The sequence below is a fragment of the Copadichromis virginalis genome, linkage group LG1 (assembly GCF_057382275.1).
Source record: "Copadichromis virginalis isolate Kocher_CV1m ecotype Utaka linkage group LG1, C_Virginalis_male_GT1.1, whole genome shotgun sequence".
NCBI lineage: Eukaryota > Metazoa > Chordata > Actinopteri > Cichliformes > Cichlidae > Copadichromis > Copadichromis virginalis.
The window spans coordinates 38,273,420-38,282,440 of NC_140618.1; positions in this window are offsets into that span (position 1 = coordinate 38,273,420).

The following is a 9,021-nucleotide window of genomic DNA, read 5'->3' on the forward strand; positions in this document are numbered from 1 at the left end:
TTCGGGGGCCCTCAAAGCATTTTACAATTCTCACATTCACACACTGGTGGGGGCAGCTACAGTTGTAGCCACAGCTGCCCTGGGGCAGACTGACAGAAGCGAGGCTGACATATCGTGCCATCGGTCCCTCTGGACATCACCAGTAGCCAGCAGGTGAAGTGTCTTGCCCAAGGACACAACAGCCGAGACTGACCGAGCCGGGGCTTGAACCGGCAACCTTCCAGTTACCAGAAGAACTGCCAACTCTTTGAGCCACGATCGCCCTGCGAATCAGTTGATTAAATGAAGCCAGAAATACTTGGGTTAAGGTTGCAGAATAACAGGATAACAAGTATGAAGTATGCAACCAGGGCCTAGAATACCTGCGAGCAACCAGTTATCCACTTACAGACTGTTGGAGGAGTGATTGCTTCTTGTTGTTCACTCATCATGGGCATGAATGTGATGGTCTTTTGTGATTTTAATAAATTTTTTGAATTGTTCTTTTTTCACGTTGGAATGGTTCTACAGCACGTATCGAACTTCAGAAAATCACTGGATTCACAAGTTATTTTGGATTGTCTGTAAACCACACAGGGTCAAAAAGTATATATATATAGACTCAAATATATACATACAGTAAACCTTAATAATATTTGGTTAAATATTGGACTAAAACATTGAAGTGGGACCTCGATCTGATGTTTTTAGTAGCTATCAGTAAGGTCTAAGGAGCTTGGAAGTTTGGACTTCTTGATGCTAAGGAAACTTACAGAAGTCCAGTTGCTTTTCTTTCCAAGCTCCTTAGACTACGATGACCTGGACGACTGAGAACCTTCACAGACATACAGCCGTCATTAAACTTAATTCTGCATAATTCTGTCTGGATATTTGACTACTTGGTAGAATTGGTAAAGTTCATTTAAACCAGTTGGCTTCCTCAGATAGAGCCAGGCTTTAAGCATGGATTTTCAGTACTGGCTTTGGGGAGGCCAAAGCTCCAGAAGCTTCTTGTTCTGCTATATCCATTAAACAACCACTTTTTAAAATTTTAATCATCAGAGAAAAATCATTGCATACAACTACTTTCATTACAACTACTGATTATTATTTAGGCTCTCTCTCTGTGTGATTAATATAATATACATGCAATCCATTATTATTATTTAATATTTCTGAGTTAACATCAATAATCTACTTTAAATCATAAACATGTGTATTAGACCCCATTCTTATAAGACTGCTTATAGAAGACCTTCCAGTAATTAACTCTGGGGTCCAGGCTATAATTGGCCGTTTTTGACTACTTTTGATTTTACCTCTATATTTCACCTTTAAAATATGTTTTTCTTGCCTTATTTGGTATCATTATTTTCAGCACAACCTCAAATATCTGAAATTTGAGTTATTTTTTCATTTTCAATCAATTTTCCTGTTGACTCCTGGGGGAGCATAGGTCCGCAACAACACCACGCCAACGTACTCTGTTCTGGGCTGCTCTCTTTAGTTGGGTCCACGTCATTCCCACGGCTTTCACTTCACTCTCGACAGATCTTCTCCACGTCTGTTTGGGTCTCCCCACTTTCCTTTTCCCTTGTGGGTTCCAGTCCAGTGCTTGCCTTGCGACGTTGTCGAGTGGTTTTCGAAGTGTTTGGCCTATCCAGCCCCATTTTCTCTTCTTGATGTCTTGACCGACCGGGTTCTGACTGGTTCTCTTCCACAGGTCTGTGTTTGAGATCTTCTCAGGCCATCTGATGTTGAGGATGTGTCTCAAGCATTTGTTGATGAAAATCTGTATCTTGCTGGTAGTGGTCTTGGTCACCCGCCACGTCTCGGACCCATACAGAAGGACTGCTTTCACATTGCTGTTGAAGATGCAGATCTTGCTGTGCTGAGATAAGGCTTTGGAGTTCCAGATGGGTCGCAGGGTGTTGAACGCAAGCCTTGCTTTGTTGATCCGGCTCCTAACGTCTTCATCTGCACTGCCGTCGCTGTTGACTATGCTTCCTAGGTAGACGAAGCGGTTGGTTTCCACCAAGTCTTCTCCCTGTAGCTGCAGTGGATGTTCTTGTCGGTTGTTCAACCGTATCACCTTCGTTTTTCTGACATTGATCTTCAGGCCGATCTTTTCTGCCTCCTCAGCGAGCCGGGTAAGCTTGGACTGTGCATGTTGCTGCTTATGAGACAGAAGGCTGATGTCGTCTGCAAAATCCAGGTCCTCCAGCTGTTTGGTGAGGGTCCACTGGATACCGGTGTTGCTGCCCTCTGTGGTTCTTCTCATGATCCAGTCCATGACAATCAGGAAGATTGTCGCTGACATCATGCAGCCTTGCCTCACTCCGGTTTTCAATGCAAAGGGGTTGGTCAGTTTTCCATTGTGGATGATCTGGCAGGACGAGGATTCATAAAGCTGTTGGATGATGTTGATGAGCTTCTGCGGGATTCCGTAGTGCTGCATCAGTTTCCACATGGTATCCCTGTCGACGCTGTTTTCAAAGTCGACGAAGGTTGTGTACAAGGGAGACTGCCATTCGATAGACTGCTCGATGATAATGCGCAGAGTGGTGATGTGGTCTGTACATGATCTGTCTTGTCTAAATCCTGCCTGCTCTGATCTCAGTCTCTTGTCCAATGCTTGCTTAATACTTGCTTCTTTGTGTACAGTGGTGCTGCTGTGTCAGCAGTGCCCAATCCGTCACAATTATTACACTTATTCAATTACAAAACGTGCCTTTAGCGTCGGTGGTTCTTGGTTTGTTCCTGAATATGCTTACCCAGTTTGGGTCTGCTTCCCGATCTCAGCACAGTGGGGACACATATGAAGAACTTGTATGATCTTGGAATCTGAAGTTAAAGCTCTAAGAAACCTTACAAACTTGTAAGGTAAACTTGGAGTTCTACTTAGATCTTCACTGAGTTGCTTGGACTTTCCCATTGCTCTGATAATTAATCAGTACAGGTATATGCTGTTACACACTGGGAAAGACAAATTATATGAAAGTTTTCACTAGAAACATATTCTGAAAGATCAAAAACTCATTTGAAATGGTTAAGAAACGCACTGAGAGCAGTATTGAAACAGTTCGTTATTCTCCTCGATTTAATAAGTTTAGATTCACAAACATTACGGTATACACTTAAGTGAGTCCTGGAGAAACAGAGCTACATTGTAGTCAAAGGAGCTTGCAAAGAAAAGCATCTGGACTTCTTTAAGTTGCTTGAAGACGTTTCACCTCTCATCCAAGAAGCTTCTTCAGTTCTAAGGTCAAATGGTGGGGAGTCCCAGATTTAAGCCTAGTGGGAGTATCCCCCCACAGAGGGACAAAAGGACCCCCTGATGATCCTCCAATCGCCTGACTTAAAGAAGTCCAGACGCTTTTCTTTGCAAGCTCCTTTGACTACGATGACCTGGATGACTGAGAACCTTCACAAACATAGAGCTACATTGTGTTGTCCAAGGATGGAAATAATGATGCAACATGAGAGAAAGTGCAGGTTCACCAAAAGGCTGCATTTTTACATTTTAAAGTACAAAGTCCTCAGGGGAGTTCATTGACTAAGTAATTAAGGAGTTTAAATACCGTATAAAGTTGGAGAAATAACATTAACTGCCTGGTACCAGTTTGTCTCACACTTTTCATCCTCCTCTTTGCTGCTGTCTTGTTTGGAAGTGAACACTCCATCTCTCAGCGTCTCTTGTTCACACATCTTTTCACACATACTCTTCCTCAGTTCACCCACACATATGGAGAAGGTGCTCTGACATTTTTATAGTGGTGAGGGTAGCACTGCGTTGCTATTGTGTGAAAAGAGGCCAACAGAGTGAAAATATGGCCGAGCACAGCTCCCACACACAGAGTTTCAGTGGGATATCGCGGCCATGACCTTTCTGCTCTTGCACCATGGACAAAACCAGTGGTGGTAAAAGTGCTGCGATGACGAAAGGATGATGAGACACTGAGGGGAAAAAAATCACAAGGTCCCTGACATCGTGTGAATAAAAAATTGTTCTTTCTCACAAAGTACACAATGATCACATATCACTTCAACATTAACGTACTCCTACAATTCACTAACTTCATATGAAGATGATCCCGATTATTATGCAAGGACAGAATTTTTAGCTGTTCTGCTTAAGAATGTCATCGGCTTTAGTTTAGCATAGCACAATATTATTAAGTAGATGAAATAAATTGCAAATTGTTAACTGGAACAGTAAAATCATAGTGTGCATGTTAATTAGCGGCTAAGTTCAAGGAAAAAAAAATCCAAGTGCAGCTGAAACTTGTATTGAACAGAAAGACGTTGGTCATATGAGAAATAGAGCCATTAGCTGTCGTTTGAAAAGCTTAACTGCTAATCTGTTGTGGCTATTTAAAGAAACATCATGGCAAAACAATATACTGGGCCTGAGGATCAGAAGGCATGAGCCATCTCTAATTCCAGGGTGACTTTTATATTTTTACTTAACTTTTCACATTCTTAATGTATTTGTGTAAAAGGAAGAGCTGAAATCTCCAAAAGTTGATTCTGTTCATCTGGACGTAGCGTTTTGTGGGAGAAACGTTTTGTCACTCATCCAAGTGACTTCTTCAGTCACTCCTTCAGAGCTGAAATGTTTACAGCATCATGCAGGTACTTCATGACCAAAGTCATCAACTATGGAGCATTTCTTACCATATCACATGACTACCTGCCTGCCCATCCATCTACGGGATATATACGGGACTTTCCCTTGCATTTCATGGTCCTAAATCATGTTTTAGGAATATGACCTCTAACTCCGTGTTGCATTGAGGGCTTTATGATCGAGAGGGATGCATGTTGGGATGAGTGTAATATTGTCATGGTCCTGGGTCTCTGACCAAGTGTTTTCTAGTGGTGTGCGATACTGCATATTTTGGTATCAATTCGATACCCATAAATACGGGCCAGCATCGCCGATACCAATACCGATACGATACTTTTCAATAAATAAGGTGGATGCCTCATTGAATTGCTAAATCGCAATTAATTTTCATGACCTTAAGTGTTTTTTGTGATGTTTCCTTTGGTATTATTAATTAGTTAAAACCCAGGACATAATTAGGAGAAATTATTTATTTATAATTAAATTTAAAAAAAAGGTATTATTGTGGCAGGTCGAGGTCTGCGATGCCGCTGCAGGTGAGATGGACTCACTTTCATTGCATCTACAATGATGCCTCGCCGGCTTAAAACCTGTGCGCTGCTTGTGCTGTTGTTGTTTTTGATGTTGATGTGTACAGCTGGCAGCAGGAGGGCTGCAGCTGTTGAATGTAGGCTACTGTTACAGCAACCGTGTGATCACTGTAAGGGTGGACAGCGCGCGGCTCGGGGTGAGCCGGAGGCTGGCGCGCCAGCGGGACCTGCCAAGCTGGAGACGGCAGTCGAGGTGCGCAGGGGTCCTGCCACGCCTGAGGGCGGCATGCTGTCCGCTTCGGCACGCAGGCCATCTGCCCAGCTGCCTGTGAGCCCCAGCTCACTTCCATGCCAGCTGCGCCGCCGCTGCTTGTCATATGGGTGGCCATCAGGCCAGTTCCAGGGCTTCCGCTGGAGGCGCGGGCAACCGCCAGAGTGGACCTTGCCCGTCGCTGGCATGGGGCGCCAATGGTCTGGGCCGATTCCCTCGCCTACTCGCGGGGTGGGGTGAAGCGGGCGATGGGGGTATGTGGCAGGGTGTGTTCTGCGATGCCGCTGCAGGTTTGGTGGTGGTGATGTGTATGGCTGCCAGCGGGAGAGCTGCAGCCGTTGAATGTACTGTTACAGCAACCGTGTGATTATTGTAAGAATAAATGATGCTGCGAAGCATGAAAATGCAGTCGAGTCTGCCGCGGTGGCGATCACGCAAACCAGTAAACAAATTAAAACAAATACTGTTGATAAACTATAATACAAAAATTACAATTAAAATTCTCAACAACAAAAAATATATATATATAATTAATATGTAAACAACTTAACAACCCCCAAAGTGTCTAAGTCACGTGAGGTGTCAGCGCAACACCGAAACATAAGAATGGGGGAGGGGGAGCAAAGTGTGCGTGCTCTCCGCTGACACAGGAGCGGCGAGTCCAGCGATCTGGTTGTTTCGTTTTTGCCGAAAGCACAGCATAGCAAACAAGCAGAACTCAAAGTAAAGAATCGATCTCACCAGGCTAGTATTGATCCAATACCGATGCCGACTTGGGATCGATACTATCGGTATTTGGATCGATCCGCCCACCACAAGTGTTTTCGGTTGTGTACTTTTAGTTTTTTGTACTATGACTGTTGTTTTGGGTTCCCCAGGGTTTAGTTGTGTTCCCTCTGTTTGGTGTCATCCCTGCTTGTGTATCCCCTTTAGTGTAGTAAGGTCTCTGTGTTTAGTCCGCGTCTCTGAGTCTGTGTCATTACATGTATGTGTTTCCTGTTTTACTTTGCAGGTCTCTGTCTGATGTAAGTGCGTTCTGTTTACGTTTCCCCTGCCTCGTCAGCTGTGATGTCTCCCAGGTGTGTTTCCCTCCTGTTTCCCATCCCCTGATTACTGGTGTGTGTATTTATAGTGTGTGTTCCCTCGTCCTCGTTGCTGGTTCGTCTGTGTTGTTCCCCTCCATCTTCCTGTGCATTCTCCCCACGTTGTTCTCCCTGCATCTCTGTTTCATGTCTCACGGTTTCAAGGTTTCAGGTTTGTTTTTGCTTAGCTTTTCCCAGTTTAGGTTACTCTTAGGTTTTGGTTTTCGTCCACCTTGTTCCTGTTTGTTTCTCCTTTATGTTAATAAAGCTCGCTCGCTTCCGTAGCAGTCTGCATCTTGGGTCCTTAATAACTCACACACGGCTTGCCCCGGAAATCCGTGACAAATATGTAAATAAAAAGAGAATGCAATGATGTGCAAATCACATAAATCCATATTTTATCCACAATAGAACACAGAAAACTTCATTTGTTTAAATAGAGAAAATACACTATTTTAAAAACTATTTTAATATATTCATTTAAAAAAAATGATGAATTGAATTGATCTGAACCTCCAGCAAGTGAGGAATTGACATAGATTCTACAAATTGTAGACAAAGTGTTGTGTAGATTGGTGAGCATCTGCCCATCTTTATTTCCTCCTTTCTAAGATGCTCGTGTTATACCCGGTCATGTTACTGAACCTCTATTGGTTAACTCTATGTATCTTTTGATGGCCCTGTCCCAACATTTTTCAAATTCAAAATAAGCTAATGTTTTTTAAATGACAAGAACAAATCGTTGCATTCTGTTTTCTCTTTGCTCTTTTTACATTTTACACAGTGCAAATGTAATCATACTGTAGTTCCTTTTATAATCAAATCTGGTAAATAGTTCTTGTTGAAATCCAATACTTTAAGTTTTGAACTATTTGAAACACCCAGAAATTTGTTGCTAAATGAGAACTAACCTATTTTTCTGAAGAGCTCATATTGAGTACTTGATGCAATGCATGAAGGGCCAAACTCAAAGTTTGAGGCAGTTTCACTCATTTTCACACACACTTGCCTCAACTCCAACCGGTCGCAGCAGATGGCCCCGCCCCTCCCTGAGCCTGGTGGTTCCAGAGGTTTCTTCCTGTTAAAAGGGAGTTTTTCCTTCCCACTGACCTGCTGTGCTTGGTCACAGCAGGTCATATGACTGTTGGGTTTATTTCAATGCAGGATGAAGCACAAAATAATGAATCTGATTTCACCAAGACTTGCATCCTACTTTAGCATGGAGTGCTTCTGTTTTTGAGTCTTTGAGTGGTTTATTATTAGGGTGTTTTGCACTAATGCAGTTTGTACTGTAAGTGTTTTCATTCCTACATTAAATATATTACCACACTGCTCATAAACATTGATCAGAAAGCAATTTATCTGAATATAAACGTAGCTTCTAGTATTTGGAGTTGAAACCAAAAGTCCATTATACATGTATAGCTGAATATTTTTGCGAATGACTCCAGGGTTTCCACCTAACATAGATTATTCTGGACGTGAAAGAGGCCAAGAGGGGAAGTTTTGAGCACTGGTCATCTTACACCAGACCACACCTGCCCCCAGGCAGCCATCAATCCTTCCATTGGTACAGAGGCCCAGTCTTCTGTTGCCTGAAGGAAGAGTTGGGGGAGGGATTATCAGCAGCCTGGCGGTTGTAATCTGCTGCTGTAAAGAAAAGTGTATGAAAACTTCATTGAGCCTCCAGCTTTGAAGTACTTGAAGAAATGCTGAATAGAGTGATGTGCTTGGTTTGAATTGTTTTTCTTCCGCTAATGACCCATTTAAACTATAATGGAATAAAAAAATTACAGCAGGATTCTGGTAGTTGACAGACATCCTTAAGTAATCAGCTTTGCTTTTGTTCTAAATGCTTTAAAATATAAAACATAATACAGTACAGATAGCAAAATATCAAAATCACAATACAGTGTTTAAGCCTCCAACATCTGGAACTCTGTACAGGTGTCAACGTAATGCTTATAGAGTTCTTAATTTTGAAAACCACTATGATATTTGTCTTTAAATGAGGACTAGGCTAAAAGATAAGAAAACAGAAATAAAGCAGAGCGTGCTTAGTGGCAGGCCTTGGCTTTGACTGTCACTCTCATAAGCAGTTTTAATAAGCTAAGATTGATAAGCTCTAATATTACAGCCCACAGGCCTGGGTTTGCCTCTCTCTTTACATTTGCTGTGTGTGTGTGTGTTTTCAGATTAAGCAAAAACTTCTGTCCAAAGATACCATATGTCATGGTCCTGGTTCGGTGACCTGCGTTTTCTGTTTTGTATTGTTTATCTTTGATTTCTTGATGTCTTTGTTTGTTCCTAGGTTTTGGTTCTGTGTCAGTATCGGGTCTGAGTTTTGTCAGTGTATGTTTCCATGTGTCCCTTTTAGTTCAGTGTCTAGTCTGTGTCTTGTGAATTGTCTCGTTTCCTGTTTTACTTTGAAGGTCCCTGTCTTATGTCAGTGTGTTCAGTTTTGCTTCTTAGCTACTTCCGGTGCGGAAACTCCTGTGGGGAGCTTTGTTTCCGATGTCCTATCCGATT